A 13,948-nucleotide genomic window follows, 5' to 3' on the forward strand; every position below is an offset into this window, starting at 1 on the left:
AACAAGAGAACATTACAGGGGCTTTCCTGGTGGTGCAGTGGTTAAGAATCTGCCTGCCAATTCAGGGGACACGGGTTCGAGCCCTGGTCCTAGAAGATCCCACATGCTGTGGAGCAACTAAACCTGTGCGCCGCAACTACTGAGCCTGCGCTATAGAGCCTGCAAGCCACAACTACTGAGCCTGTGCTCTAGAGCCCGAGAGCCACAACTGCTGAGACCGCATGCCACAACTACTGAGGCCCACGCGCCTAAAGCCCGTGCTCCACAACAAGATAAGCCACCGCAATGAGAAGACCACGCGCCACAACAAAGAGTAGCCTCTGCTCGCTGCAACTAGAGAAAGCCAGCGCGCAGCAACGAAGACCCAACACAGCCAAAAATAAATTAATTAAATAAATAAATTTAAAAAAAAAAGAAAGAACATTACAGGATAAGCTGATTTCCTAGGTAAATGCTAATACTGTGGGCAGAGCCTTTAAAGGAGAGATTATCGGAGGCCTGGAGCAGCTGGGAAATTTCCCACGGCTGAGGAGTCAGCATGCAAAATCATAGCAATGCTGGTAAAGCGATGGGCTACATGTCAAAACAGGAGTGAAAGCATTTCCCTCCCTAAGCCCTTGCATCAAAACATGCAAGCAAAATGGACAAATTTTCAACCTCCATGTCTGTTTTTTTTCTGAATACTTTGGGGTTTCTTCGTGCTCTGGAAATATGGTTGAGGAAGAGGAAAGAGGGGCCAGAAGAGGCTGGGCACTGGTAGAGGGCACCCAGGGGGCAGAGGCCACAGAGTGATGGGCAATAGGTAGCAGGAATTGGAGAGCTGGCTCCTGGCCTCAAATGGGGTGACTTGGGGAAAAGGTGATGCTGATTATCCCTCTACTGAAGGAAGATTCTAGAGAGGATACCAAGAGGGAGCATGGCACAGTGGTAGATGAAGGCTGAGCCCTGGGCACTGATCTGCCGCGTGACCTTGGCCAAGTTACTTTACCTCATTGAACCTCAGTCGCCTAATCTCTCAATGAGAAGAACAGCATCTGTTCCATGCAGCTTTTGTGAGGACTGTAAATTATAGAACACAAAGTCTGTCAGAATGTAGTTGATCAAGTTCCCTTCCCCCTTCTCAAGCTTCTAGGAATGCCACAGAAATACAAAACTGACTATATTTAGTGTCTGGCTCCCTCCCCCACCCACCCGAAGTTAAGTTAGAATTAAGCTACTTACGCTAAAGCCCCTTCCAGTTCTCAAATTCTCTGGTAGCACGTGTGGACTGGGTGGGAGAGGATAGTCATCAGTTCACCTCCTGGTCACGTGTTGGCCACTGCTGCCACAAAGCTGGGCTCTGAGCAGCCTACACAGTGTCCCTGGGTGCAAGAGCCTGTTAGATGGGGCCCTGCAAGGGTGGGAAGGGAGGGTGCCCAGAAGCCTGTCAACTCCTTCTTTCCTATCCAAGGTTTCCGTATTTCCTTCACTCCCCTATGCCAAAATTTGCCTTGCGTGATGGCGGGTGTGGCGTGCAACAATGTGGGTGAAGGTGGGGGTTGGGTAGAAGAAAGAGAGTTGCTGACTGGCCCCCCAAGAGTGGGTGTACAGGGCAGCTACCCAGGGGCTGATTTTTAGCCCGCTCTGAAAAAGAACATCGTAGTAATGGGACGTCCAACACTGGAAAGGTGCCTCAGGGAGCAGAGAGAGCTTGGGCCCTGGAGAGTTCACCCAGCCACAATGATTCTCAACTCTGAATATATCGCAGGGAGTTTTGTTAAAAAAAAAAAAAAATTCCATTAACCTGGCCCCATCTTTGAGACTCTGATTCTCTTGGCCTGTAGTGGTGGCTGTGGATCCTTGAAATTTTGTGAGTAATGCCCCCAGCTGATGGTGCAGGTGGGGATGAAGACCTGTGTTCCCCAGGCTGGTGATCCCCCCAGGCATTCCTGCATATGCATCTCTGGGCCAGAGCTCCTCTGGCCCCCTTTCTAACTCTGGGAGTTCACGTGTCCGGGGTGATGTGTTGTAGTCGCGTGGACTTGCTTCCATCCTGGCCTCCTGTAATCCACTGAGACACAGCAGCCAGAGTGATGCTTTTTAAACATAAAATCGGATCCTATTCCTTTCCCACTTCAACATCTCTGCCCTCTGCCTGGGGTGCTCTTCCCTGGTCTGGTTCCAGGTTGGCTCCTCCTTGCCCTCTGGATCTCACAGGCCCCCTCTTCAGGGAAGTCTTCCCTCACCTGCCCAGTCCATGTGGCACTCCTCTGCCACACCTACGCCTCCCTGTCACATTACTCCCCTACTAGAAAGTAGGACCCATGAGAAAAGGGAACTTGTCTAACTGGTTTAAACACAGTGCCTGGCGCAAATGGATTCTCAATAACTATTTGATGAACAAATGAATGAATATGTAGATAGAATATGTTTATATATTAAAATCACTTGTTTTTATGTACATATACCAGTATATAATGTGATTAGAGGTCTGGAGTGGAAATTAACAGATGTTACTAGGGAAGAGGGCGTTGGAGGAGAAGGGAAAGGAACATTTATGGAGCACAGACTCAGAACCAGGCACTAGGCTTGGCTTTTCATACATTTGATCCTCATAGCAAAATTCCAATGATCCACAGCCACCACGGACCAACGGAATCAGAATCTTGGAGATGGGGGCCAGTGTTATTGTCCCCATTCCACAGATAAAGAAACTGAGATTTAGGGAGGGAAAATAACTTGCTTGAAGTTAAACTACTAACAAGTGCCAGAGTAGGATATAAACTCCAGTTTATTGGACTCCAAGGTTGTCTTGTTCATTGCATCATTCTTGAAGAAAAAATTACCTTAATCATTACCTCTCTCCACTATCAGGCAACATAAAATCTCTGGTGAATGTGGCCCCAGATAGCAATGGCTAGTTGGTGGCTGGAGCTAATAATGTTAGCAGAGGGAGCAGGACAGATAAGGAAGGGAAAGAGAATTTATTGGTAGTCTTGCCACCCATTAAGTTATTTTTTGTTAAGATCAGTTAAGAATTTTTTGTTTAAAAAAAATTATAGACATCTTGATTTAAGTTCCCAGAACTGAGCACTTATGAGTAAGATTTCGTGGGTCATCAGGATGTCTTGATGGTACAAATAACCTTTCTGAACACCCAAAGGCGTAACTCAGAGGGTTATAATATATAAATCCAGGAGCATTTGGCCTCACTGAGCATTAGTTGGGCCCTCTATCTTAAATTTCCAAAGCTAATTTCTAGCCAAAGGAATAGGATATGTCCTTTAGTATATATTTTTAAAAATATCCCCAGAACTTGGTTGATACCCAGATTCTCTGTACTCTTAGTCTCTGGGAAGTATTTCTGCTCTGAGCCACAGGATGCCTTTTCTTACTTTTAAATGTCAGAGCTAGTTCTCAATTGAATCTGATCGAAATACGTCAAGCCATCTGGCATAGGACACAAATGAGTTAGACCTCGTTCTTGCCCATAAAATGCCAACAGTCACATAGCTAGCTCCCAGGGGATTGTTACACAGGGGCTTAAGCTTAGTTAGGGAAGGACCATTAAGTGAGATATAAACACAATGTGGAGAATCTGTAACACAGGATGAGAACTTAACCTGCTTCATTCTGTAGATGATGGGGAGCTGTATCATTTAGGGCTCTTTAGCTTCAGAAGACTCTACGTTAGCTGAAATGAAAAAGAGGACAATCTGTTGGAAGGACATTGGTGAGTTTACAGAATTGAAGGAAGAGCTGACCAAGCGAGAGGGGATCTCCAGAGGATGAATCTATGACTCAACTTCAAACCTCTCATCCCTGAATCCCCACTCAAAGTTTAAATTCCCAGGACAGAGTCTGATTGGCTTAGCTTGGGTCATGTGCTCGCCACAGAGGCTTTGGGACTGACTGTCCTACAGAATCCTGCAGAACAGGGAAAGGGAGAGATGGAAGAGATGCCAAAGGAAGAGATGCCAGCCTGACAGACCAGACAAGACTTGTAGGCTCCAGTAGCCATTGAGTGCTTCTGAGCACAGAAATAACGTGATTAGCTTAGATTGCATGTCACTAGGTGTTTGAATCAATAGTTTTGTTTGAGCCTTATAACAACCCAGTAATGTGGGCCCATTTATTAACCCCTATTTTTAAAGATGAGGAAAAGTGCAGTTTTGAGAGGTTACATGATGACTTTTCCTAAGAAGGAAAGCTCTTTTTGGACACTAAATCCTATTTCTCTTTACTGTATGATATTCCTGTCCTTTTGAGTCATTGGTTTGGCTCTAAAGTGTTTTAAAATAAGAGAGAGGCAGGAAATGTGTTAGCGAGCTTTCAGTGTCAACCAACATGGAAGAAATGAACCAGGCTGGGCCCATGGGGAATGGAAGGAAGCAACAAGACACGAGTCACAAGGTTTCAAAAAGTAGTTTGAAAAGTTGACTGAACATCAGAACTGTCAGGGCAGCTTGTTAAAAACACCAATCCCTAGAGTCCATCTCTGACCTGAACCAGAATGCTCTCTGGGTGGTGACTGGGAATCTACAATCTTAAAGCACCCACCTATCCTATGGTGGTTATCATTTTGCCACGTATAAGTATATAAATGAACATGTTGCACACCTTCAACGTACACAATGTTATATGTCAATTATATCTCAATAAAGCTGGAAAAAAATTTGAAACACACATCCATCCCCCATTTAGGTGATTATTCTGTAGCCAGCTGGACACTGGTCTATAGACCAGCATTTAGAAATCACTGACCTATTAGACCCTTTTTTCTAAATGTCCTCTAATCCAGTTTCTTGTCTTATCTCTCTGCTGGTGTAGTTAAGCTTTATCAAGGTATAGCTTTTGAGTAGTTGCAATTTGTACCCATTACATTTAGCGTCATACATATCTGCAGTATCTGAGCGATGAAAACAAGGACAGAGAAGTAGGGTGGCTCCTGGCTGTCCCCTTATTTTGTTAGTGTGTCTGGGGTTTGTGGCTTTTGATAGGGACTCTTGGGAGATGACTTTGCCAGCTTTCCCTCTGAGAATAATCCTGGGTTCTTACCCTCCCTGTCACTGTAGTAAGTCTCCATAACAAACACACCCAAGTCTGGTATTCCTGAACTTATGGCTCTGTGCTGAATACATGCTGTTCCTGGAGCCAGGCTCATTCTGCAATCTCTCCTCCCCACCCCACCCTTTGGTTCCACTGATGGGCTGATCCAGCCTTGACGTGTGATAACCCGAAGGTTCTGGGTGTTCTCTCTGTGACGTTCCAGAGAAATATAGACTTTTCATCATATCTGGAGTGAAAAAGAATGGTGAGGGCTCCCCTGGTGGTGCAGTGGTTGAGAGTCCGCCTGCCGATGCAGGGGACATGGGTTCGTGCCCTGGTCTGGGAAGATCCCACATACCGCAGAGCAGCTGGGCCCATGAGCCATGGCCGCTGAGACTGCGCGTCCGGAGCCTGTGCTCTGCAACGGGAGAGGCCACAACAGTGAGAGGCCCGCATACCGAAAAAAAAAAAAAAAAGAGAATGGTGATCTTTGGGATGGGGCCTGGTACAGGTTGGAGCACAGGATTTATGGTCTCAAGTTGCTTCCCCTCATTCATACGGTGAGAGGACTCAAGAATGAGCTACTAGGAGAGGGTTTTCCAAACCTCAGTCACTTGAATACCGTCTCCGTGGTTTTTGCCAAATCTGTGTGCCATCTATCTATTTTTCATTAAATTAATTAACATATTTTGCTGGAGTGCTCACAATCCACTCTAGCCTTCCCATAAGCAATATATTCATGAAGTCACTGATTCATGAAATCAGGTTTGATATGCTACCTGTCCATTTTCTTCTAGAACATTTTAAAATAAATATGCATCCATTAAAACTGTGTAAATGTTCACTCATGTACTATCTAAAATCCTCCCATAGAGGGAGGTATACGTATCATTAGAGGTATATGCATCACACCTTGGGAACATTATCCTATAAAAGCCCATGTGCTAAGAGGCATGTAGTTCCAGACCCCTCAATTCAACACAGTTTGGACGTCAACCCTAAGAATATTTTTTGAGAGTTTATTTAGTGAAAAACTATGCTTTTATATCCTCTTGCTGCGGAAGTTAAGGTTCAGAGCAAGAAACAGAAGCCACTCAAGGTATTTTAAACCAGAAGAAAATTAATAATTTTATAATTTTCTGAAGGTTTGGAGGACTGAGCTCCCTCTTGGAATGAAAACCTGAGCACTGCAGAACTGAACTGCCAGGGGAACCATGACTCCTCCATAACCAGAAGGCTACTAATGAGACTGCTCGATTTAAGAATTCACCACCATGGCTGTAATCCAGGGATCAGGTACCGTCTCTGCCACCTCTGTCCCAAGTTCCACTTGACACTCATGGATCTGGAAATTGAACACTGGACTGATGCTGCTGTAGATGTCCACATGGCTTTGACATTGCTCTTCAGCAGACATAGCCAAAGCATCAGAAAGGTGCCCCCTTACTCTCTTCTGCCATTTAAATCTCTCATGAGTGCATTAAATGGATGGAGCCTAATGTGCATCATCCAGAGCCCTAGCCACGAGGGATTCGGAGAAACAAAGTTTATAGCTCTCTCACTTTTAAGAAGACCCAGTAAAAGGTGGAACTGGATGCTGAAAGCCAATTAATCTCACCTAATACGTTACTTGTCAGTGGCAGCTCTGCTGCTGATTCCCAGTGAACTAAGGAATCATTGAGCCAAAGGAAAAAAACCAAGATCAATTGCAGGTTGTTAACAGTTGCTCTTTTGTGAATTGGAGGGGTGTGTGTGTGTGTGTGTGTAAAGGCGGGTTTTGTGTAATCTGAAAGTATACATTTGCAAACGTACTGGCTAAGTCAATAAAAAGTGACCTTGGTAGCACAAATTGACATGCCATGCCGAAAACCTCAATGGCTACTCACCACCTGTGGAAGGGAAGTCCGGTAATTGCCTCCTGTTCTATGCCTTTTATCAGTTGGCCTTGACACCCAGCATGTTCTGTGACAGGACTCTAGTCGAAAAGTTCTGGTAATTGACAACAAGCCCCAAACCGTCCTCCTCCCTGCCTTTCCTGTCAACAGGGCTCTGCTTGGAAAGCAGTTTCTTCTTCTTCTCTACTTACCTGAATCTTAATCTTCCTTCAAGGTCCAGTTCTGTGCTTCTTCGCTTTCTAAAACAGGCTTTCCTCTCTCACTCTCTGCTCCCTCTTTAGTAAAAACTATTCCCCTCAGTTGGGACCTGATTTCCACCCTCCTAGGCTCCCTTTCCAGTCTTCCCCTCCTTGTAACCCACTAGGGGAAATGCTGCAACCCTGTGCTCTCCCTATACTTGGCAAATCCACCCCCAGCATGTGAAATCACCTCCCCCTTCACTGCCCTGGGAAGAAAAAGACTTGGGAGGAGGGTGGTCTTGACTTAAGGACTGAATCTGGTAGATCCTTACAAGTGGTGACACCAAAGCTTTAGCCAAATCATCAGCCGTGCAGAAGAAAACCTGGAGCTGTTGAAAATGGAATTGCTCTGCATAGGATAATGGGAGACATGGGGTTGGCTTCTGAGAGGCAGGAAGAGGTAAAGTAGTACAGCATGGGAAGCTGGAGAGAGGAGAGAGAGCCAATCATCATGAAGAACCTCTAAGGAAAGAAATGCTTAGTGCTCTTGGGGGGATGATAGGGTGCATTTCTCAAACCTTGGTAAGGTCTGCTGCTCCCACCAAGGCCACAGTGAGGGGCTTTTTGGGCCAAGACTGAAATGGGACTGAGCTCCAGATCTGGGCTGTCATGGAACAGAACAGAGACCCTTCACAGGGGTGGCAAGAAGATTCACAGACTGACTTAGTTCAGGGGAAGGGGGAGCTTGGCCCCAGAAGTAACCATGACCACCAGAATCCTTCAAGAGATCAGATAAACCATGGGGTTTATGTGTGTGCAACCGCTGACTGTGTGCAATCAGAATGGTGCAAGGGCACACCTCCCGGGAGCTCATCAGAAGGCAGACTCCACTTCCACCCTCACCATAAGCCTCATGTGGAACCAAGACCTGCCAGTTAGGATTCCAAAACTCCATCTGATTCCTAGCTCCTGCAGTAGACAGAATTTCTAAAATGGTCCCTGACCCCACCTCCACCCCCCACAGAGAGCCTAATCTCTGCCTATGATGAGACATGACTCCTGTGATTATGGCATGTTATATGGCACAGTTGACCTTAAGACAGGGAGATTATCCAGGTGGGCCTGATCTAATCACATGGTCTCTTAGGAGCAGAGAGTCTTCTCGGCTGGCAGCAGAAGAGGATGTTGGAAATTCACGGCATGAGGAAGATTTGATACACTGTTGATGGAGTTGAAGATATAAGGGGCCACTTGAGAAAGAATGTGGGTGGTGTCTAGGAGCAGAGAGTGGTCGACCCTGGCTGGCATCCAACAAGGAAACTGGAACCTCAGTTCTACAGCCACAAGGAATTGGATTTTGCCAATACCTGGATGAATTTGGACGTGGGTTCCTCCCCAGGGCCTCCAGATAAGAGCCCAGCTTGGTTGATACCTTAACCTCAGCCTTGCGAGAACCTAAGCAGAGAGCCCAACCAAGCCTGCTGGGCTTCTGACCTACAGAACTGTCAGCTAATACACAGGTTTCATTCTGAGCCACTAAGTTTGTGGTGATTTGTTATGCACCAGTAAAAAATGAATACACCTCCTGTCCCTTGCCTAGTGTTGACCTCAGCATCACCTTCTGGCCCTATGGGACTCATGCATCCTTTTATTACAGGATGATTTAGTTGGGACCCCTTTTCTTACCCACTCAATATTTGTCACACTCTACTGACCCTATGTGAACGCAGGTCTAGCCTCTCTTGGACTGTTCCATCTGGGGGATCCTTGAGCTGTACCTGCAAGGCCTCTGGTGTACTGTGCACCTTTTCCCTCCAGTTGTTTAGGTAATTGCAACATTTAACTGAGCTGGACTAGAGTCCCATATCTAATGGGACCATGATATTTATTACCTATATGTCCAACACCTAGCACAGTGCCTAGGACATAGTTGCCGCTCAATAATATTGTTGATGATGCTGGTGAATACAGAGAGAAGGAAATCTCTGGATCATCCCCATCATACATTCCCAGTGTTGGCATTTGGTGCTCCAGCCATGTTGCACTATGTGCAGTTCCCAGGAGACACCGTGGTCTCCCTTGCCTCTGAGTTCCTCCACCCCAACCTGATTTTCCTCTGCCCTCACCCCCTGTACTTTCCTCCCTCTTTCAACTGGCTAAATCTTCTTATTTTTCAGCTCTCAGCTTAAATATGACATTGTAATTGTCATTTAGCTTGTCTTAAATCCCTACTAGGTGGTTGTATGTTCTATGACGGTGAGATATGCTTCCCTTTTTCTTTTGTGACTCCAGCACATTTACAGGGTAGGTTCTCAATAAACATTTGCGGAATGGCCATGCTTCTTCATCACCTGGGAATCCTGTTACAGTGCAGATTCTGATTCTTATATCTAGGTGGGGCCTGAGATTCTGTATTTCTAACAAACTCCAAGTGATGCTGATGCTGCTGGTCCATGAACCATACTTTGAGTAGCAAGGTAATAGACAGGGTAGAGACTCCCACCATTACCCCACTGTGGCAAAAAGTTTGCATTTGAGAGAAGCTGAACAAGGTTTAGGGTGCAAATAATGGCCACAGGACAAAATTTCCCCTGTCATTGCTAAGCCAGCTGACTCATTGACAAAGATGGAGCCAATAACCTTGGCCTTATTAACAACTGAGCTAACTGCCACAGACCAATAAATAACAACATTTGGCTGATTTGCATTTCAAAATTGTTTCCTTCCCTTATTCACACTCTACAGCAGGTGCTAATGAACCATGAAATGTCTGAAGCATTGGCAGCAAGGAAGGAAAGAGGCAGAGTTGACCCATGCCTAACAAAGAATGACCCTTAAAAAACAAGAGCTACAAAATTCAGTGTGGTATTCTGGATTGGATCCTGGAACAGAAAAGAGATATTAGCAGAAAAACTGGTGAAATCAGAATAAAGTAGGGAGTTTAGTTAATAGTAATGTACCAATGTTAGTTTCTTAGTTCTGACAAATGCACTGTTAGGAGAAACTGGGCAAGGGATATATAGAAACTCTCTGTATTATCTATGCAACTTTTCTGTAAATCAAAAACTAGTCAAAAATCGTGTCTCGCGTGGGGCAGGAGTTGACAGATGGTCTCTGGCTGGATTTCAGCGGCCGGGACCGCGGAAGAGGCTCCTGAAGGCGGCCACAATGCCCAGCCCACAGTGGATGACTCTGGTGCTTCATGAAGAATATTTCTAGATATATCACAGACATTAAGCCTTTGCCACCCAACATAAAAGACAGACTGTTCGAAATAATGAGCATGCAGGGGCAGATAACAGATTCAAACATCAGTGAGATTTTACACCCTGAGTCCAAACTCTAGATCTACGAAGCTGTGATATTTCAGATTCTGCTCTCCTACACCTATGTAACTGCAGAAAACTGAAGAAATTAAATTTAAGTTCCTCAAAAGAAAACAGAATTTCCATAACTTCAAAAGGAATAAAAGCTGTGGCTTCACCTTGTTCTTACCCTCACGAAGCTTCTTTGAAAAGATGCTTCAATCTCACTGATGAAGGAGTCCATGCTCTTGCACTCAATTGCCGGCTGCTAAAGTTAGGGACTTCCCTTCATGGCACAGCGGTTAAGAATCTGCCTGCCAATGCAGGGGACGCGGGTTTGAGCCCTGGTCCGGGGAGATCCCACATGACGTGGAGCAACTAAGCCCGTGCGCAGCAACTACTGAGCCCACGTGCTGCAACTACTGAAGCCTGAATGCCTGAGCCCATGCTCCGCAACAAGAGAAGCCACTGCAATGAGAAGCCCACGCACCACAATGAAGAGTAGCCCCCACTCTCAGCATCTAGAGAAAGCCTGCACAGAGCAACCAAGACCCAATGCAGCCAAAAATAAATAAACGAAATTAAAAAAAAAAAGATCATTGATTTAGGTGGCTGCTTAGATATTACTGATGTGTACTTGCAGACATTAGGAGAAAGCTGCCCATTTTTGCAGAGTTGATTTTTCAGCTACTCAGGTATCTCACAGTGGTGTGGTTGTGCTTGTTAGTGGACCTTGTGCCAAGAAATTAGAGGAAACTCATATGGGGTATTGTGTGAATGTGACTGATGAGGCTGTAGAAACTGTCCTTACTTGCTGTCCTCAGATATGTATATTACTCTTCCATGGATGCCCCCTGATAACAGACCATTCAGGAGAAGTCTTGGAGCAATTAGTAGGTCCAAACAAACTAAAGCAGTGATGTGGACTGTATATTGATGCTTATTGAAGCTTATTAAAGCTATGATCTTCATACTACTTTCCCAGGAAACAATGATGTAGAGATTGGCTTTCCAATAATATGATTTATGCTTTGAAGTTAACCAGGCTCTTAAACATTTTAATAGTGCTATTATTTCTAAGTTTGTTTGAGGAGCGATTGTTCTTGAAATGGCAATCCTAGCATGCCCTCTGATGTATTTGGGGAGGGTAATGTGTTTGTTTCTTAAATAACAAAGTTTTAAATTACCTGTTTTCCCTGGAAATTTCCTTCTCCTACCTAGATATTTGAACTGCTATAAGAGAAATTTACCAATATGGATAAACATTAGGAGAATTCTAAGTAAAGGTATTTCTAAAAGCAAAAAAAAAAAAAAAAATTAGTCAGAAATAAAAAGTTTACTAAAAGAATCAAGAGCTAGACTGTATTGGTTTTCTTTACTTTGCATAATGGTATTATAAGTTTCTGAAAATGTAAAACAATTGCCATTGACTTAACAATAAAAAATTGGAAATGTGTGTTCATGGGAAAAAATCTCCGACTAAAACTCAGTAGCAATCAAGGAAAGAGTTAGAGGATGGCTGGTCCCAACAGCACACCTGCAAGGTAGCATACCAGTGATACCTACCCTCCAAATTGCTTTGCCATACATCATGACTCCAAGATATTCTGACTGCTATTTGCTCCTGATTCCCACCTTCATTTATTCAGCATATCAGGAGTTTCTTCCATTCTTGAGAATCTCTTGATTCTACACTCAGGATTCAGGGTATCTTTGTTTGTTTGTGTAACAATATTATCTTAACGACTTGGTCATGGTATCACATTTTGCCTCAACTGTGTTTGCTTATATACCAGAGATTCTAAGCCTGGTGAGGCCATGGACTTGAACTGATCCATCATTGCATGTCCAGCACCTGACTCTTAACTGGGCAAATAATTATTTGTTGGATGGATGAATAAAGGAGATGCTTCAGCATTTGACGCGAATTCTTGCCTGAAAAACACAAATTTTCCAATGATATTTCATTATGTAAATATATCCCTTTGATGGAACTTGATGAAACTTGCAAGGCCTTCAGGGCTTGTAAAGAAACATCATCAGGCCTTTGTCCAACTCTGGTGAATTCATGGAAAGTCATGAAGATCCTATTAACTCTTATGGAAACTATGGCTTTAACTAGAACAGTGTAGAATGAGTGTGCTCTGGTCTCAAGGGGCTGCTCCCTGGGACCTGCACTGAGGCCCAGGGCCTGAGCTGGCCACAGAGGTATGGTCAGAGGCTGTACTGTCAAAGGTTTATGTATGCATTGCTTTGTCTGTCCTGCAGTACCTGCTTCCCTAAGTAAGCTTCTCTGCTCCCACTCCAATGTGCTAGGAAAGGAACTCACAACTCATCTGTCTCCCTGGTAGGCCTGTGGCCCCTGCCAGGCCAATCAGAGACTTCTCTGTGGTTTTTAAAGCTTGAAGCTGGAGGAGAAGTGGCCTTTGCCTTTTAGAGCATGGAATTGGGAGGAGGTGATGCAAGGGCAGGTGTCAGCCTCCTTCCCTGTCACATGGAGAAAATCTACAGAAGGATAGAGGGGCCTCAGTCAAGATACAGAAATGCAAAGAGAAAAAGAAACCTAATATCCATGGTTAAGGGTCTGGGTCCAATTGCACTTTAGGCCACCTCATTCCCTGAACTTCCCGGTTATGAGAGCCAACAAATGCCCTTTTTCCTTAGGCTGATTTGGGTTTTTGTCAGTTGCCATGGAGAGTTCTGCCATAGAGAGTCCTATAATCCTGGAGAAAAATGTGCAATTTCCTTCCCACACTTAATGGGGACTAGTACCAGCTCAGCCAGGGAAACAGCTCGGTGGGCTTCTGCTTGGACAGAGTGCTGTGGCAGAGAAGGCCAGTTGCCCTCCCCAAACTCAGGCTCTCCCTTCCCTTGCAGACACTGTCACTGGGGGATTGGCACTCACACCCAGACTATACTTCCCATCTCCTCCTACGTTTAGGTGGGAACGCGTGGTAAGCTCTCACCAAGGGAATGTGAGTGGAAGTGACATGTGTCAATTCCAGGCTGGAAGGCAGTGAAGAAGCAGGGGTTCCTCACCATTCTCTCCTTTTTGTTGCACATTAGCTGGATAAAGAGGGTTCTGAGGGCTTCCCTGGTGGCGCAGTGGTTGGGAGTCTGCCTGCCGATGCAGGGGACACGGGTTCGTGCCCCGGTCCGGGAGGATCCCACGTGCCGCGGAGTGGCTGGGCCCGTGAGCCATGGCTGCTGAGCTTGCGCGTCCGGAGCCTGTGCTCTGCAACGGGAGAGGCCACAACGGTGAGAGGCCCGCGTACCGCAAAAAAAAAAAAAAAAAAGAGGGTTCTGAGACCTTCAAGGATAGCAGAGCCACAGTTGGAAGGAGGCTTGGTCCTGCCTTAAGGCCAAGAAAACTTCCCTTTGACTGTTATGTGAGTGAGAAATAAACTTTTATGGTGTAAACCACTGAAATGTTGGGGATTTGTTTGATACAGCAGCTAGCGCCACTCTAATACATTTCCAAGAGCTGGCGCTGGGTCTAGTTGAAGATTTTGTAAGTACGAAGAGTCACAAGCAAAGCTTA

General features: G+C 45.3%; 1 pseudogene across 1 annotated transcript; it reads left to right on the top strand.

Annotated features, from left to right (window-relative positions):
- Positions 1 to 10,298: 10,298 nt before the first annotated feature.
- LOC308614939 (protein AMN1 homolog) lies at positions 10,299 to 11,402 on the top strand (annotated as a pseudogene). The gene is made up of 2 exons: positions 10,299 to 10,681; positions 11,003 to 11,402. The product of its transcript is annotated as a protein AMN1 homolog (transcript).
- Positions 11,403 to 13,948: the final 2,546 nt, after the last annotated feature.

The sequence above is a fragment of the Mesoplodon bidens genome, assembly GCF_964165515.1.
Source record: "Mesoplodon bidens genome assembly, chromosome: 3".
In the NCBI taxonomy this organism is placed as follows: Eukaryota; Metazoa; Chordata; class Mammalia; order Artiodactyla; family Ziphiidae; genus Mesoplodon; species Mesoplodon bidens.